Source organism: Nylanderia fulva, unplaced genomic scaffold (genome assembly GCF_048542155.1).
Source record: "Nylanderia fulva isolate GAGA-0341 unplaced genomic scaffold, ASM4854215v1 Scaffold22, whole genome shotgun sequence".
In the NCBI taxonomy this organism is placed as follows: Eukaryota; Metazoa; Arthropoda; class Insecta; order Hymenoptera; family Formicidae; genus Nylanderia; species Nylanderia fulva.
The window spans coordinates 402,964-421,030 of NW_028190285.1; the positions used below are offsets into that span (position 1 = coordinate 402,964).

Below are 18,067 nucleotides of genomic sequence, written 5' to 3' on the forward strand. Positions count from 1 at the left end.
ATCTCTTATAGCAACTATCTATAAATCGCACATAATGATATATAATATTTTATTACAACGGGGCTTTCGGCGAAGAAAAAATATATTCTCGCTTAAATTAAATTATAAAGCAATATACAATATATCGATACTTTTTCAATCGTCAAAGCAGAATTGTAATCAAAAGACTCTGCAATGTCTCGATGTCAAATTATCTACGTAAAAGTAACGACAGACTACTAGCTTTGCGTGATTTATTGGTAAAATATACAGTGATATTTCGTGGGATTTATAATTTGTAATTAAGAAAATATTTTATAACGACAAAGCAAATTGATTGACGTTTTTTTGAAACCCTCCCGGTGGGTACACCTTGACGTGGTGGGAGTGGCCTAGTACCTGGAAGGTTCATCCTAAAAGGGAAGCTAAGTACCCAAATCGGTCGCGAATCGGTACTAGTAATATTAAGTAGTTTGATTTAGATATGACGAGTGAAATCGAGTGCAATTCGTTTTCAGTATGTCGCGAAGAATTTGTCACGTCTTGATTAATTTACGGGAGTGCCGTATAAAAATCGCGAAAAACATTGGACTTTAAAGTTTGTTTTATCAGTATTTTTTTCCGCATATCGCCGAGAATCGTATTGTTTAATGAATAGTAGTTGAATTCTATTTTCGCGAGCGAGTGCAACGAACTTTACAAGTGCAACGAATCCTGACAACCTGAAAGGACGCATCGGGCAACGGCGGAGTAATCTTCAGGTAATTTATTTTATTTGTAAATTAGTTTTTATTTGTCGTGCACTTCGATACGTATTGTTTGACTCTTTTATTTAAATTAAAAGTAGAGGAGAAGAGTATTATTTATAATAAAAAGGTTAAGAAGAATAGTTTTTTCGACAATTGTATAATTATTTCATTTAATATCTGTTTATTATTGTATTCATTGAATATACATATAATTCGATGTGTACAATAATAATTTTTTGAAATATTAATTCTGTTTAGCGCTGCTATAATTAGTTTTTGTATTTGTGTGTTACAGAGACATATCTACACGTAGCTCCTCAACTTTGCTGCTGTGCATCGACAGTGAGTCAGAAATTATTTTATTTTGAGACAACGAATTTATGAAAATTATCATAGATTCGTTCTAAAACTTCGTTGTTCTAAAAAGGACGCAATAAATAAAACTGAATATATTTTAAACGATCTTTTATAAATATTCATATACGTGCAAGTATACAAAAAATTACTATTAAAAAATATTTCAGCAGATTTAATTTAATTTGTTTAATAAAGAACGTGTTAATGATAATATCTATATTTATATAACTTGATTTAACAGAAATTAAACAAATTATAAAATACAATATTAAAATGTAACATTGAATGTATAATAGTATTTGAAATATTAAAATAACATGAGATTCAATGGATGTTCTGCGGCTTCTATTTTATCGCAGAGAATTTTTTATATAATTTATTTTAAGATAGATTTTATTTTCACATTAGTTATGTCAAAATATCTGATACTTCAAATATATGTATTCTTTAAACACGCTATATCATTAATAAAATAATTTTAATACAAACAAGTGTGTGTGTGTGATGTATGTAATATATATAATAACGATATTAATATCAATATGTAATTTTAGATTTTAATATCAGGATGAAATTTTTTATAAAGTTATATAATATATGAATAGAAAAAAATTTATAATTTGCAGCAATATTTATTGTGTTAAAAATTTATCTTTTTGAATCTCACGTTATTCGTTGTAAATATTTCATACATTTTTGAGATGAGATTATATACAACAATTGATCTCTAGAGTGAACCAGAATAAATATGGCTATGGAATGAAAGGTAGGTGAAAGAATGAATAAAGTTATACAAGGTAGATCAGTAGGCAATACTGATCAAAATGCGCAAAGTAAAATACTGTATATATATATTTATACATTCTATGCATTTATGTGCGATAGCACACAATCGAAGTAGAAAAAGATGAAATGCTGCGTTTGTAAATTAAATCATAATTAGGGGGCTATTGGTATAATTTAATACACCTTCAATTCTATATCACCTTTGTTATGTCATTTGTACTATCGAGTACTTTTGAAATGCTCGTGTGTACGATATTATATACAGTTGACATACAATATTATTGATCACGATTCAAAGTTACAATTCTTGTCGAACGATAATCTCATCGAAATTGGCTTCCTACGTCGTGAATCGTGAATACGTTATTTTACGCGCGAACAGGTATAGGCGCCCGTCTACATTAACTTTCATAAATTCTCGGGCGGCTCTTCGACGCCGCCTTTTTCGGTAATGATACTAAAATATTTCGGCTTTTATCCGCTTTTATCAGGCTTTTGACGCGTCGTCCAATTTTTATTACCCGATCAAAGGATTCTGTATTTTCCACATCATTTTTTATATCACCCACACGCATTGATATACAAATTATATGTGTATCTAATATTTTTTTTAACAAAACACCATTAACATTGAATATCAAAGGATAAAAATATGTTTAAAATATTTTACAATAAAAAATCAAATATATAATGAGATTTTTTTCAGAAATTAATTTTTGATAGCTTTAAGACGCATGTGTGTCTCATACTGAAAGAAACACTCTTCGCATTTGACGAAGAGCTGAAACTTTGAATCGCGATTCGAGATCATTTTCTTCTTTAGCGCGATTGATACAAGAGTTCGCGTAATGCGTCGAATGTACGAACAATATTATATATCGGAGGTTCTGCGCGATTTCATCCCCGCCGCACGCACATCGCGCACCCCCTATGTCCACCACCCGCCTATATACGCGCGTGTGTGCACGCGTGCGCTCGTCATCGTCAGGTGCTGTCGAATCGACGTGTTTTGTCGATAATCAACGTCTATCGAATGCGTAATCGAGTGCAAGCTCGCCCACGTACCACCCACTTTCCTTCGCTCTCCTCCGTTCATCCACCTATACCTATCATCTACCCCTCTCGCACTCTCATTTTGCGCGGAGCGAAAACGCTTTCATGAAAATTCGCCCCGTCGTTTTCCGTGTCGCAATGCAGCTCGGCTGTCGTTCGACCACCCGGTACCGTTGATTACTTTCCTCGCTTTTTTCCCCTCGTATTTTTTTTTTTTTTTTTTTTTGCACGCCGCACGCAGGGGTGGAAACGTTCGCCGGAACGAACGAACGAACGAACCAAGGAGCTGATGGCGGGTATATACGATGTATTTTTCATTTTTTTTTTCCCGCGCGCGATCGTGTCGTTCTTTCTTTCGTTACGAAGGTAAGGACGCCGGCGAATGGGATATACGAACGAGGTGGAGGTGGTGGTGAGCGGCGGCGAATGGAGGAATGATATTTTCGCCGGGCGCGCGAGCTAAATTACGGGCGCGCGATGGAATGCGCATGCTACTCGTTCGCCGCGCTCGGTTGATGAGTGCCGCGGCCACGAGGCTGATTATGATTACTTTTCCGATTAACGGCACCCGGAGATACCACTACTAGGCGGTGCGTACGTTATCGCGTATAGCGAAACCGAGAGATTGCAACGTCGGGAAGGATTAGCATCGAGCCCCGTGATTTCGAAGTCGACGGTAAATGACGGTGAAATAACAGCGATACCACATTAATTCAACTTCTGATACATTCTTGGAAATATTTCGCGGAAATATGCGTGTATGAAAATTCGTTGTGCTTAGATGACTTGAAAATTAGCCGGATACAGGTAAGATGAAAATATGTAAATTTATCTTGGATAAGGATAAAATTATGTAGCGATTTATCTAGATAACTTTTAGATTATATTATTTTTAAGGCCGCGTTTTTATGAACACTGTTGTAAAAAAATATAAAAGGGATATAAAAATATGTATATTTATATACTTGATTTTTACTACTTCAGTATTTTTATGTGCTATGATTTTCAACCAAATTATCTGAACATTATTCTAGATAATTTAGTAAAAAATAACACTTGTTTTATCTCTATATAAAGACAAGACGCCAAAATTTTATCTAGACGATCATCTAAATAATTTTATTTAGCTAAAACAGCAAACACTGATTTCAAAACTATTATTTTTCTACATGATACAACACACGAGATTTATGTACAGCATCCGAAATCATTTGTGGAATCGCACCTTTAAATATTTTAATGAAACGAAACGGATTAATGACCACGTTTAGATACATACGGCTAAATAATACTAAGCGATTATTTCGTATCGAGATAATTGATACTTCCTTCACTTTAATGAGCAATACGGGGGCACGATACGTTTCTTGCGCATCGAGAGGAGCGTCGCCGCAGGTGCTAAGGGGGCGATATCTTCGGGGCCACAACGGGGTGGGGAATGAGGGAAGGGGGGGCGATTTTTCGCCCCGGTGGCTCCCGCCCTGCGGCAAACATCGCAAAGTCACGGCGGTAAAATTTAGTACCCCGCCACTAAATTTCTTAGGTATTCCAATATATTCCGCGGTGCGTATCTACCTGTTCCGCGGACCTGTCTCTCTCTCTCTCTTTCCTTCTCTCTTTATCTCGCGCTCTTTTATTCCCTCCCGCTTCCTCTCCCTCTCCTTCTTCTCTTTTACATCTCGTACTTGTTCTTTTCCTCTCTCTCTCTACATCTTTCTCTCTCTCTCAAGCGAGACGAGCGTTTGTTGCACACGCTCGACTTTAAAAGAAAAGGCACGAGATGAGGATAGGCGTTCCCATCGGAGTTATTAATGGCTTTGACTTCGTTGCTATGGATATCCATAAGTCTTTGGCCTGGCCTGCGAGAAAAAGAGAGGATGCGCGAGGGAGGTTGCGAGAAGGAAATAAGAGAGAGAAAGACCTCTCGGACTTCTCTTGGACCTCGGGGCCGCTGCCGGATCGAAGGACGTGAAACACGAGAAAAAGGCAGAAAGATGAAAAGAACGGACGCAAAGGGGAAGGTACATTGGGATTTGTCCATTTTTTCAAGGGGCGGAAAAACAACGCAAAGATTGAGCGAGACACCGATCGCTATCGATAATAATTAATAGATTAATCTATCGCGATTTAATCGTTTTCAGAAATATATATATACCGATACATTCGATATCTTATACAATTTCATTAATTTTGACATTGCTCGGTTCGATTCTGTCATTTACAGCTTTTCTAAAAATTCAAAATTTATTATTTGCTCTTAACAATATGTATGTATACATATATACACAATAAATAATCGAAAAATTCAGAAATCGTTTCAAGAAATATATATACCGATACATTCGATATCTTATACAATTTCATTAATTTTGACATTGCTCGGTTCGATTCTGTCATTTACAGCTTTTCTAAAGATTCAAAATTTATTATTTGCTCTTAATAATATGTATGTATACATATATACACAATAAATAATCGAAAAAAATCAGAAATCGTTTTCAGAAATATATATACCGATACATTCGATATCTTATATAATTTCATTAATTTTGACATTGCTCGGTTCGATTCTGTCATTTACAGCTTTTCTAAAGATTCAAAATTTATTATTTGCTCTTAATAATATGTATGTATACATATATAATCACAATAAATAATCGAAAAAATCAGAAATCGTTTCAAGAAATATATATACCGATACATTCGATATCTTATACAATTTCATTAATTTTGACATTGCTCGGTTCGATTCTGTCATTTACAGCTTTTCTAAAGATTCAAAATTTATTATTTGCTCTTAACAATATGTATGTATACATATATACACAATAAATAATCGAAAAAAATCAGAAATCGTTTTCAGAAATATATATACCGATACATTCGATATCTTATACAATTTCATTAATTTTGACATTGCTCGGTTCGAGTCTGTCATTTACAGCTTTTCTAAAAATTCAAAATTTATTATTTGCTCTTAACAATATGTATGTATACATATATACACAATAAATAATCGAAAAAATCGGAAATCGTTTTTAGAAATATATATACCGATACATTCGATATCTTATACAATTTCATTAATTTTGACATTGCTCGGTTCGATTCTGTCATTTACAGCTTTTCTAAAGATTCAAAATTTATTATTTGCTCTTAATAATATGTATGTATACATATATAATCACAATAAATAATCGAAAAAAATCAGAAATACACTCTTGAATATCTTATTAAAAAGAAGACGCGAGGGAAAAACGTAAAATAATGCAATCGATAAAATAAATTAAAATCGAATCCTAATGTAATTAAATAATTTAATGTTGTTGATATTATTAGAAACTAGCCAACCTTGTTATTGCGTGATAAATAATACGTCGCATCATAATCGAGTGGCAATGCATACAAGGAAGAAATACTTTTATACAGTAATTGGCGAATAAAATCAATTATCAGCATTACTGGCTCATTAATGAATAACATTATCGGTGTACGATAATAATTTACAATAATTAGACTCGTGTGGCAGGGGCAATAATTAAATTGAAAACTCCATGAGATATATTTGCGTTAAACTTATATTAACAATATCAATCGTAGATTTGATCCAACTAATGAATATTTTATATAGGAGAACTACAATATATACATATGTATGTGATATTTGTATCTATTACAAATATCTGTATAAGAAAGCAGCAATCAGGATTGTTATGTCACTTATTTATCAAACTAGAAAGTATCGAAATGACGGAAAAATAATAAAATCGCGTACTAAAACATTTCTTTGGGTATTGCGCGAAGATGGGAAAATATTATTCATTCGGCGAAAGAACCCGAGAGTTACGCATCGTAAACGGGCACACGCGGTAGCGCGATCGTTCCAATATCAATTACAAGCGAAAATTAATTACCCCGGCAGCGCGGCGGATAATGAAGCTTATTAATTCCGATGCTAAGAAATGAAGGAACGTCGCGGAACGCTCGCCGTCGCGCTCGACGCCGTTCGCGGAAAGAAAGAACACCAATTAATTATTGCCGGACGTATCACTGGACCCTAATCAGCGGGCGGGTTATCTCTCCGAGATCTTCGTGTAATCAATTGACCTTACGCATATATATATATATATATATATGCAAACGCACTCGTTCGTAGGTACAGCGAATCCAGAGACTCGACGACAAGTCATCTCGTCGCTTCTAGGTGTATATTAGTTCTCAAGTCAGCTGTTTATTTCATTTTTGAAGGTGATTTCATTGAAGATTTAATGAATAATAATTATATTAATTTTGAAATGACGATTCGGGCGAGTCTCTTCCTCAAATTATTATCGAAGGGCACATCGGCGCGTTTTCAGGCACACCTCGTACAACAGAGCGACTCTATCTGACAAGCCGCGGAGAATCGAGAAACCGTTGGAGAGAGTGTGACGAGATCTCGAGGACACGGGCTTCCTAGTCGCGCGTGTATTCGAGAAAACGGGATTGCTCGTAACGCCTCCTTCGCAACGTAACCGCGCGAGAAAGCGGGAGATGGTCGGCGGGAGATGAAGCGACAAGGAGGGCGGAAGGAAAAGGAGTAAAGTGTGAGTAAACATAATGGTAGAAATAACGTTTGCGAGAAGAAAGAAGGAGAGAGAGAGAGAGAGAAGGAAGGAGGTCGGCAAGAAGGAGGTGGTCCGGCCGTTCCTTTTCGCGGCGAGAATTGAGGTATTGTCGGTTCGCTATGCGAGCGATTTCACGTGCGAGTAGCCGCATTGATCGCGCGAAAAAAGAAAGGATTTGCCGGCGAAGCGAGCGTAATAGCGAGAATAGCGCCGGGGATGCGATGCGATGCGTTGTTCCTTCTTCTAGAGGGATGGCGCAAATCCGATCGCCATACATGGCGAAGAGGATTTCGAGAATCGCGAAGAAATTGTGGATAGAGAAATCGCGAAGCCATCCACGAGCAGTGGTGATTTATATAGAATTTCTGGGTTTAATTAAATCCTTGTAAGAGATTATTTTTAGAGATTCGATCTATCTTGCAATAAATAAAAATCAGTCACACGTTTTCCATTTTTCATATTTAATATGTAATATATAGACATCTGACAATAATAAATTAAATATACTCAATAAGTACGCGAAGAAATAGCAATTTATTGGATTATCAAAGAGCTTAATATAAATTAGACCCTAAGGCAGAGATTTTTGGATGATGTTCGAGACTCATATTTCGGGAAAAAATTGTATACGCAATTGTTGCACATTTTTCAAGCATTATTGATGATATTCGTACCGTGTGATATCATCTTGAAGATTAAATAGGAAGCCGGAATAAGATAACGATATTCCGCGATAAGAATAAATTACTTGGAGTGCGAGGGGTTAATGCAAAATGAATCCTCGTCATTGCACGTCGCGTTTCGTAATGCGGGAACGTAATGCAGAAGCGCCGCTGGTCGAGGATCCACCAGGTGTTTTCCTCGAGAATTTTTCAGAGCGCTCCTCAAACACCGTTGGGAGAGACTTTCGGGCCCCGCGGAAGAGACGTGTTATCAGGGATTCCTTTTTGAAAAGCTGGCGATAATAAAGAGAGTCGTAGAATCCGGGACGTCATAACGGAGAACCAAGTTTGGTCGACACTTGGCTCGTTTCGCGCTCGGAAAAAGAGATTCAAGGCGGAAACTGCATCTCTGAATTAAGAACATTACGGTAACGCGGCTCCTCGCGGTAGGAAAAGCGGGCTTCTTCGTGGCTTATCATCGGACTCTTAGACGTTCATTCTATCTCTCTGTACATCGTTCCTGTGTAGAATTACGCGGAATATGTTTGTCGTCGGTGGAAAATGAAATTGTGTTTCAAATTTGCCGATATGAAAAATTGTTATCGCGCACGCTTCGAATTTTACATAATATTCTAAATTTGTCTTTTTAATCCAACTTTACATTTTATTTTTAAAAATCAGAAAGAGCTTTAACGTTGGATATATATGTATGTGTGTGTTATACGTTATATTAAAATTTGATCTAGTTATCAATGTTTCTTCTTCATTAAATTTTTTTCATAACCAAATATGATCTTTTTATAATTAGCAAAAGTGAAAAAATTCGATAGATATTTTTATTGTTTATATTAAATGTCTATGTATGCAAAAAAAAAATTGGAAAACCATTTTCTGATCCGTTTTAAACTTATTTAATTTTATGTTTGATTCTTATAAAAATCGATTACGTTTATCGATTTTAACGAAGAAGGAACTTTGTTAGCCGCAGATTAAATTTTTCACATATAATAATGAAACTCTAACGAACGCTTGTGCAAACTTTTATTCGGAATTCACTGACGCGTTTGAAAGTTATTCGAATATAAATCTAAAAAATGCATTGTTTTTTAATTTCAACGACTTTTGACTCCAATACCGTACAGTTCATACATTTTCGCAGATAGAAAAATATGTGAAAAATTGATTTCTACTTTTTAGAGTCTTTTTAAAAAATAAATATAATTAAAAAATTTAATTAAAAAATTTTTTAATATTAAAATTCTTAATTAGAATGAAACCATTCTTTATCACGATACGTGAATTTTAGAATCAAACCGGAGAGAGAGAGAGAAAGAAAGAGAAATAACAGTACGATCGATACGTATGAGTGAGCCGGCCGATGAAAATTTCGCAATTACAAATGTAGAGACTCGTGAGACGGAAAAGAAAGAAAAGGGAAATGTGCATAAAAATGGCATAGGTATATTAATTTACACAAGTCGAGTTGCATTGCTACATTATGCGTCGACGTTACGCTCATTTCAAATATACAATGCATTCCCCGTTACCAAAGAGATATAATGCATCGCGCTAATTATAATAATCACAATAATTGCAACGTGTGTTTATTACATTTAACCAACGAAATTTACTTTGTCTTTGATAACTAGTGTGCTAACAACAACCGTGCTTTCCGGAAGGAACGTTCGAAAATCATCGAGTCTGTATTCAATTTTCGATCGCGCGAGTTTAAATGCGCTCCAAGTGCGTCTAATTTATTTTTGACAGATGATCTATAAATCTTCAACGATTCACGTTACAAGTAAACAATCGGCCGTATCGACAAACGTTTTGAAAAAAGAGCTGCCATTCAAAGAATATCGGACATGAATCTAATGGACGTTGTCTGAAAACGTAACATTCATCTACTGCCGCACGGAACAACAAATTTGACCTAATTTCAACCCTTATCGCAGATCACATCGACGATATGTATAACTCAATCTCGCCAAAAAGTTGACCTGGTCAGTTCCCGAAGAGAACCGCGTCAATTTCAACTTGCGTTGCACGTAACGCGATTACACCAAAAAAAAAAAAAAAAAAAAAAGGAATCGCCGAAATGAAAACTTCTAATGAATAAAAAAAGAGAGAACGAAAGTGAGAACGAAAGGGAGAGATCAAACGGGAAATAAAGAAACGATGGAAGAAAGGCACGAAGAAAAGAGAGGACTCTCTCGTGGTCGAGAGTTTTGGCGTAATGAAAGAAAAAGAGAAGATGACGAAGAGGGAGAGGAGGACCTTGAGGGGTGGAAAGGGGAATACGAGCGGATAAGAAAAAAAGGAGCAGCAAATTGACCGCCGCCAGCGGGAGGCCCGACGCAACGGGGAGTCCCTTTCGTCCGAAAACTCTCTTCTCGTCCTCCTCGGTCTTCCTACGGCCGCCCTTAGTCCGGTCTCTCTCCCTCCGTTCTACGGTCCCACCCTGTACGATCTCGCTCGCTCCACTCGAAGCGAGACAAATGAGCGGCATCCGTCTGCGTCACCTGTCCGTCAGTCCGTCCGTAACTTTTGACTCGAGGCAAATCGAGAGACGCGCGCGTCAGCAGAGACAGGAGGGAAGGTAGAAAACGAGGGGCGACTTTTTACAACGGGGACCGGTGACCCGACGACAACAATCCTCCGACCGACGAAGACCTAGACAGAATATATAGGGCCAGTTGTGGTGCGCCGCGGTTGTTGCTTTTATTCGCCACCACATTAATGGAAAAAACTAATGCTTTAATTAAATTTGAGGAAAATAAATATTTAATTAAATTCTGGCTCGGCCATTTCGAATTAACGAAATTAAATTTTGCTTGAAAAATTTTTATAATTTATAACAACTCTAACAACAATTACATTTTTATACTGCTATATTTATATTACTGTCAGTCTCCAGGATTATGCTACAGTTGCGTCTCAACAATTTTACATTTTACCGATTGCAAATTACGCAAATTATGAACCATGATAATATATATATATATATATGCATTTTGTATAATATTTTTAATAGAGAGATCTCAACTTAATATAATATTATTTTTCACCCATTTATATTTCGTTTATATATGTGTGTCTGTGGAAAAGTGTCGTAACGTCGTTCGAGTTGAAAAGGAATGTAAAGAATAATGTTTGTAGAGAACAACCCGGGATACGGAGATTTTCTGTATACGCGATACAGAAATTTTCCGCGGCTGCGTATATCATAAATAATCCTCGATTACACGCATCTCACGGCGCTCTTTCTCTCTTTTTCTCGCTTCTTCGCCGTGCTCCGAAGTGGTAAATTCCATGCTGACGAGCGGACCCTTTCCGCGGTTGCACGCTGGATTACATCAGCGCCGGAGAGAGATTGTAAAAATGCAATTTGCATTATCAGATACGCTCGCAACGACACGCCGTCGATACGCGATGTGGGACGAGTCGTATACGAGTTACTGGCCGATATTACGTTTTTTTTTTTTTTTACCTATTCTTATTTCCGCGTGTGTATGTATTTTCGCAATTTTTATATTTATGAAGTTTCTTTAGAGCGGCAGATATATTGGGAATTTTTAATGAAAAAAGATTTTTATTTCAATAGTTTTAATCTTCTGTGAGATTAGAAAGGAATGATTTACACGGCTAAAACATATATCATACAAGAAAAAGAATAATCACTCTTTGTAATTTTTTTTACACTAAATACGATTCCAGCTTCTAAATTGCTCCATCACGTCACAATTTTGAAAAATTTGCGACGTGATGGAGCAATTTGAAAGTCGGAATTGTATTCAACGTCATATAAAAATGCGAAAAATGATTACTACCTTTCTTGTATTTGAAAAAAAGTTATTTTTTTTTGTCGAACACTGTGTTATTTAACTTAATTAATAAAACGAAAAATTTTTAACGAATGAAACAAATATTTTATACACAGATTTGAATAAATTACCTATCTTTCATTTTAGAATCAAACAATATGTGCTAACTATGTTATTTTATCGCGCACGTCCTTAATTTTAAATAATATATAATAAAATTAAGGATTGTGTGTGTGTTTTAATTAAAACCAATGATTCTTAACCTTTTTGAAGTTACGGAACATTTTTGATTACAAGAAAAATTTGCGGAAAACCAAAATCATTAAGATTATAAAGGTATAATAACAAAAATATGCATGAATATATTGTTTATTAAAAATTATACAGCACAAATTATGTAACAGTAAAAAAATTTAAATTTAAATTTAAAATTTAAAAATAATATTTATAAAATTAAAAAATATTATAGTAGTTTTTTCTATGTACAGGTATCCCGTGCTTTCATAATTTCGCGGAACACTTGTAACACGTTCGCGGAACACCGATTAAGAACCATTGTAATAGACACACAAACAATTCCGGAAAAAACGGAAGAAAGTAAATCATGTTTTTCTATATTTTTCTGCGGTATAAAAATATTTGGGGGGAGAGGACAATCAGATTTATAACAAGCTTTGGAAGTGCACTCGCGTGTGAATCGTACGCGCAACTTCCGTACTTTAGGACGAATCGATTAGAGAGATCGCAAATCGATGCCGGGCTCGTCCCCGTCTCGGAAACGGAAAAGCAATACCGGTTATCGGGAGTTACCCTCCTAAGCCCATCGGCCTTCTCGCTCCTCTATCTCGCGGTGTATCGCTGAACGCGCGTGAGAGAGCCGCGCGCTAAACGCATTTCACAGGTGTTACTTCCTAGCGGGCGCAGCGCGCAGATAAGAAACAAAGTGCCCCCGGTATTCATCATAGTTATCTTTATGGAAGCGCGTGTAACGCTGATGAGGAATTCTTAACTTTTATGGACGCGCCGATACGCGCGCGGCCTGCACGCGGACAACTTTCCCGCGCGCGCGCGCGGAAAAAGTGCCGCGCGGCCGAAATTTATCGCACAAATACATATATATATATATATATATATTGTATTCGCCACAAAAGCCAGACGCTCCGCGTGTTGGGGAGGGCGGATAATTAACCCTTGCTCTGTCAAAAAATACAGACATTTTTTCATATTTTTTTGATCCAACTATTATCACTTCTGTAAAAATATTTTGAAAAAATACTATGCGATATAGTTAATTGAAATCTTGGGAATATATCGTTCTATGTAAACTGTGTTATATAGAAAAATATTTTGTGTATGAATTTGTTGCAATTTTTCTTCTTTTTTTAACAAAAAATGCAATTTGAATGAATTTGCAGCAAAAATATAGTTGCAGCTATGCGTGGAAGATAGAATAATATTGGACCTATTATTCGGATCAATTTTGACATAAACATTAAAAGTGCCTCATGGGTCGTAGAAATTAATTAATTTTCTCGTCGATTCACAGCGTTATTTAACACATCATGGTTATTTTGAAAACACCGAGCAGAATATATTTTCATTAAAACCCATATCGAGATAATTGATACGCAGTGCATCAAACTACCGAAAAAGATAAGTCCTCAAGGATCGGATAAAAATGAATATTCATAATTAGGTTCGACTTGTTTAATCCGAATTATGCTATCATAGTCGCGAGTTCATTTGCGTTTGCACTTTGACGTACTTTATTTGATTTCGGCGACATTTCGCGATAAGGGCACGATATTTTTGCGTGCAAATTTATCGTTCAAACTCGGCAGTCATCGAAAGGTCGAGCTATCGCGTTTACCGTAATTTAGCGCTATAGAGAGGATTCGTTAAGATAGCGGGAACACGCTCTTACCTCTATCTTACGAGATGTGTGGACGTATCTCTCGCGATGCAGTTGCAGGGAGAACAGAAAGAAATAGAAGAGAGAGAGAGAGAGAGAAAAAGCGCGAACGAGAGAAAGAAAGAGAGAGTGGAATGCGAAGCGACGATGATTCGTCCTCAGAAAATTATACGGAGTAGGTCGAGGGACAGCCTCACCGTTTGAAAGGATATAATTTCGCACCTATTACGGCGCAAAAAGGATCGCTGGAGGTCGAACGGATGCATGGTAGCCGCTCTGGACGCGTTCAGGAAGTGCAAACTGCCCTCCTCGAGGGTGGGAAAGAGAAAGAGAGAGAGAAGAAAGAGAGTGTTTGCTGAAAAATTATGACATCAACGCTTTCAGGCCGGGAATTAATGCTTCCGGTTTCGCCGCTGCTCGAGTAACAAATCAAACGTAACGGAAACCAGCGAGGCTTACTCGCGACATTGAAAATTTGTCATGGTTTCGATATGGTCGCCGAATGATATAATTCAATCGATCATTTTTATCAAACTCACATACACGTGCATCTTTCATTTTCCTTCTAAAAAAATTTAAATGATTTCTATACATCTTTTTTTGACGAATGCTTCAAGATATACAATAATATATTATTTAAAAATGATTAATGAGAAAGTATTTGTTTTTTTAAGATTTATAAAAGAAAAAAACCTGATGTCACACAATCGCTGAAAGCTTTGACAGTTCTCGAATCTCTCTCTTATCTCTAACAGAATCACAATTGACAATACCTGAAATTGCCGCCTATAAATCGCGCCATTTTTTCAAATTGATGTCGACGTGTTAATGAAACGAAACGTGTATTGTAAAAAAAAAGAAAAAGAAAAAAGAAACACATGTCGACGTGCCGCCAAACGCAAGCGAAAAATGATGATTTACGGAAAAGAGAGTAAGCGCTACTATGTCGTAATAAAACTGTCAACCGGCCCACCCAATATGGTAGGTAGGGTCCCCGAAGCCGGTCGAAGGATGCTGTCCATTGCGGTGGCTGTGAATAAGACGAGTGCCTCGGATGGCCTCGAGATTGGAATCTGAACGGCGCGCTTAGGTGTGTCATTCGTCCCAAGAGGTGCATCCGGAATTCGTGCTTCTATCCACGTGTCCGCCGTCTCGTCGTAGATCACGAGAAGAGGTTGTTCCGGCTTCCGCGTTGAAATTTTTTATTTCCCCTCGTCGTACTCGTTCATCCCTTAACCGATCGATTCGGCCATCGCGAAGAGATACTTGATATATAATTAGTATAGATAACACTATTATTTTTTACTCTCACAGTATATTTTTCTAAAAAAAAGCACGTTTAATGCAAACAGTTTTTAAACGCTATTATTTTGGAAGTTATTAAATTATAATTATACGAGTAATATTTTTTTGCGCGATAAAGATAATATAATGCACGTTGAGGATAAATAACTTTTTTTCCTTCGCGTAAAATTCAGATGCTGTTTCGAGCAAGCGCTTTCGGTATATGGGATGTAATATGGCGGGTTTGCAGCTGCTGCACGTGCACACGTATAGTACGCAATGAACGGAGAGCAGCAGGAACAAAAATCCCGACGCGATCGCCGCGGGAAAGCGGCAGAAAACAAATTGGTCACGATCATTAACGCCTCTCTGGCTTCGAGAGCCGGGCCCTCTCGATGGTTACAAAGCCATATTTTATACAGACGCGCAGGAGATAGATTAAACGGCGCCCGATGCATTTCGTCGCGATGACGCCGAGTTGAAATAATCGCGCATTTTTGCCGGATGGAGATCCTGGGGGAAGCTTTCAAAATCGTTTCTCTCTGCAAAATCGTCGAACTCGTTTCAAACGCCGTTGTTTTCTGCGGCTAATGCTGGCCGCGTGATAAGAATTGCGGGAACGTTAGACGTCATTTGCGACAGCCTTGGGAAACGAGTCTTCTCCTTGAGAATAATCGCGAAAGATCTTCACGACGGAGTTACGATACACCGTTGAAAGCTCCGCTGCTGATCGATACTTTACGAAGTATGATTAATCGCTCCCCTTTACTCCTCGATACGCGGTAGTGTCAAACGTTGCATTTTTTTTCTTTTTTTCAATTACGTCGGTCTCCTGAAAATACGATACGTGTATTTATTAGTCGTAAAGAGCGCGCACTTCTCCTTATTATTATTCATCTTCTTCATTCGTCATAAGGGACGTATATTTGTTGTTGCCATTCATCTTCCGGTGAAGGTTCCACAGGAGGAGTTGGTCTACTTTTTTCTTTTTTGCAAAAAATTGTTGTCGTCTTTTTATTTTGGTGATTCCAGGTTGAAGTTGCACGAGAAGGTTATGCAAATTGCAGGTATAGGAATATATATACCGCGACGCGGTCCGATCATTGAAATCATTAAGCATGATTTAGCATTGCAACAAGGTGTATCGCGCCATCAGTCACGTAATAGCCACCTCGCGCCTCTTTGTTCGATGCATAATTTTGCAGCGGCGAGGCAACGATAACGGTGCGACGTACTGCACATCGTTAATTTTCATCTAAACTCGAGAAAAAAATCAAAAGATGGCGAACTCTATATCGTATATCGTAACGAATAAAAGGTATAAATATAAAAGGAAATAAAGTGTACTGCACGCACGCACTAATATATTTTTATAACAATCACGCAAAAAGTGCTTGTGAAGCGTGTGCTTTGTCAAGTTTGAAATTAAACGATATATGTATATTTTTTTTATTACTGCAAACAACAGCTTATATAATAAATATTGGCTGACATATTTTTATTTAATATTATGTCGAAATTTTACTGTATTTTCGGGCCTTTGAGGATGGTTCAATTAATTTTTGCGTGTACCTGGGGTTTCGCGGATTCCGCTGATACATCGCTGTGAAGTCATTGAAAATTGTTTACACAGGGCTCGGCGCGGCATTGCCCTGCATACATAAAAGCGCTTACGATCATTAAAGCCCGGTTCGTAGCCGAGCCTTTGGCAGTGTACAACAAAGCGATATTTCACATACGAACGTTTGAGATGCGTTAAAACAGCGTTCAACGCACTTGTCGCGATGGCGTTGAAATAATTCGAATGACACGCTGACAATTCGCGATTCGATTTTCGAGGGAGAGTACATAGTCGAGAAATTATGCTTGCGATAGTTATTCTACCTAGTCATTGTCGTTTATTTTTTTTATGTTTTCAGATCTACACGTACACATAATAAAAAAAACATTTATCTAGCTCAGTTTGTCGATTATTTATTTCGGTCTTGTTTATAGAGTGTTAAATTTAAACTTGCATTATATATATAATTTATATTTTAATCTATTGGAATTATTCGAATTTAAATTTGAAAAATGCGAATGGAAAATTTATTTGAATATCATTAGGATGATATAATATAAAGTATCATATAACTCTAAGCTCGTGCAAATGCTTGCAAATGAAAAATAAAGGAAACAAGTACACGTCCGCGTTTGCGGATACTCGGAGAGAAAGGATCAAATTCGAGTGCACGTCGTGTATAATTATGATTAGGTTGTAATACAGGCTGTAATAATTATCGTTTTGGAACGCGCTATGTATGGAGAACGGCGATCTGGCTGCGGTATGGCTACAAAGGAAGTCAGAGTTCCGTGAAATGTATGCAATATTTTTTATCTTCACTTTCGCACGTGCGATAAAATTCTGTGAATTTGCGCTCGTCGTAAAACTGGCGAATAAAGACGGATTGCTAATTGGAGCAAACTGCATAATCTTGTATAGTGCTTCTATACATCGAATTTATTTAACGAATGTAAAATGAAAACCTGTGTGTGCATTTTTCCTCATTCTTTGTACATGCATATGAGAAGAAGTACACGTTTCCGCATTCACATTTATATCTAATTTGAATTAAAAATGGCCGAGCATTCTGAAAATATAAAATCTAGGAAACTTGAAAATTAGAGAAATTGGTGCGAGTGTTTTTGTAATAATTTTCTAATAATATATTGTACATATGTATATGCATACATGCAGTTACCTTACAAGAATTCCAACAAAATGTAACTGTTTCATCCGATTATATTTTGTATTGTAAAAGCAGCAACTGATATTTCGCTGAGACAGGCAATGATTTGTGCAATACTGAGGAAA

General features: G+C 36.8%; 1 long non-coding RNA gene across 1 annotated transcript in view; it reads left to right on the forward strand.

The window, feature by feature from the left end:
- Positions 1-351: 351 nt before the first annotated feature.
- Positions 352-18,067, forward strand: part of LOC114932776 (uncharacterized) — a 28,922-nt gene continuing 11,206 nt past the window's right edge. Inside the window, exons 1-2 of the long non-coding RNA XR_003819952.2 lie at positions 352-740; positions 1,024-1,070. This is a non-coding gene — a long non-coding RNA (uncharacterized LOC114932776). The remainder of the gene's footprint in view (positions 741-1,023; positions 1,071-18,067) is intronic.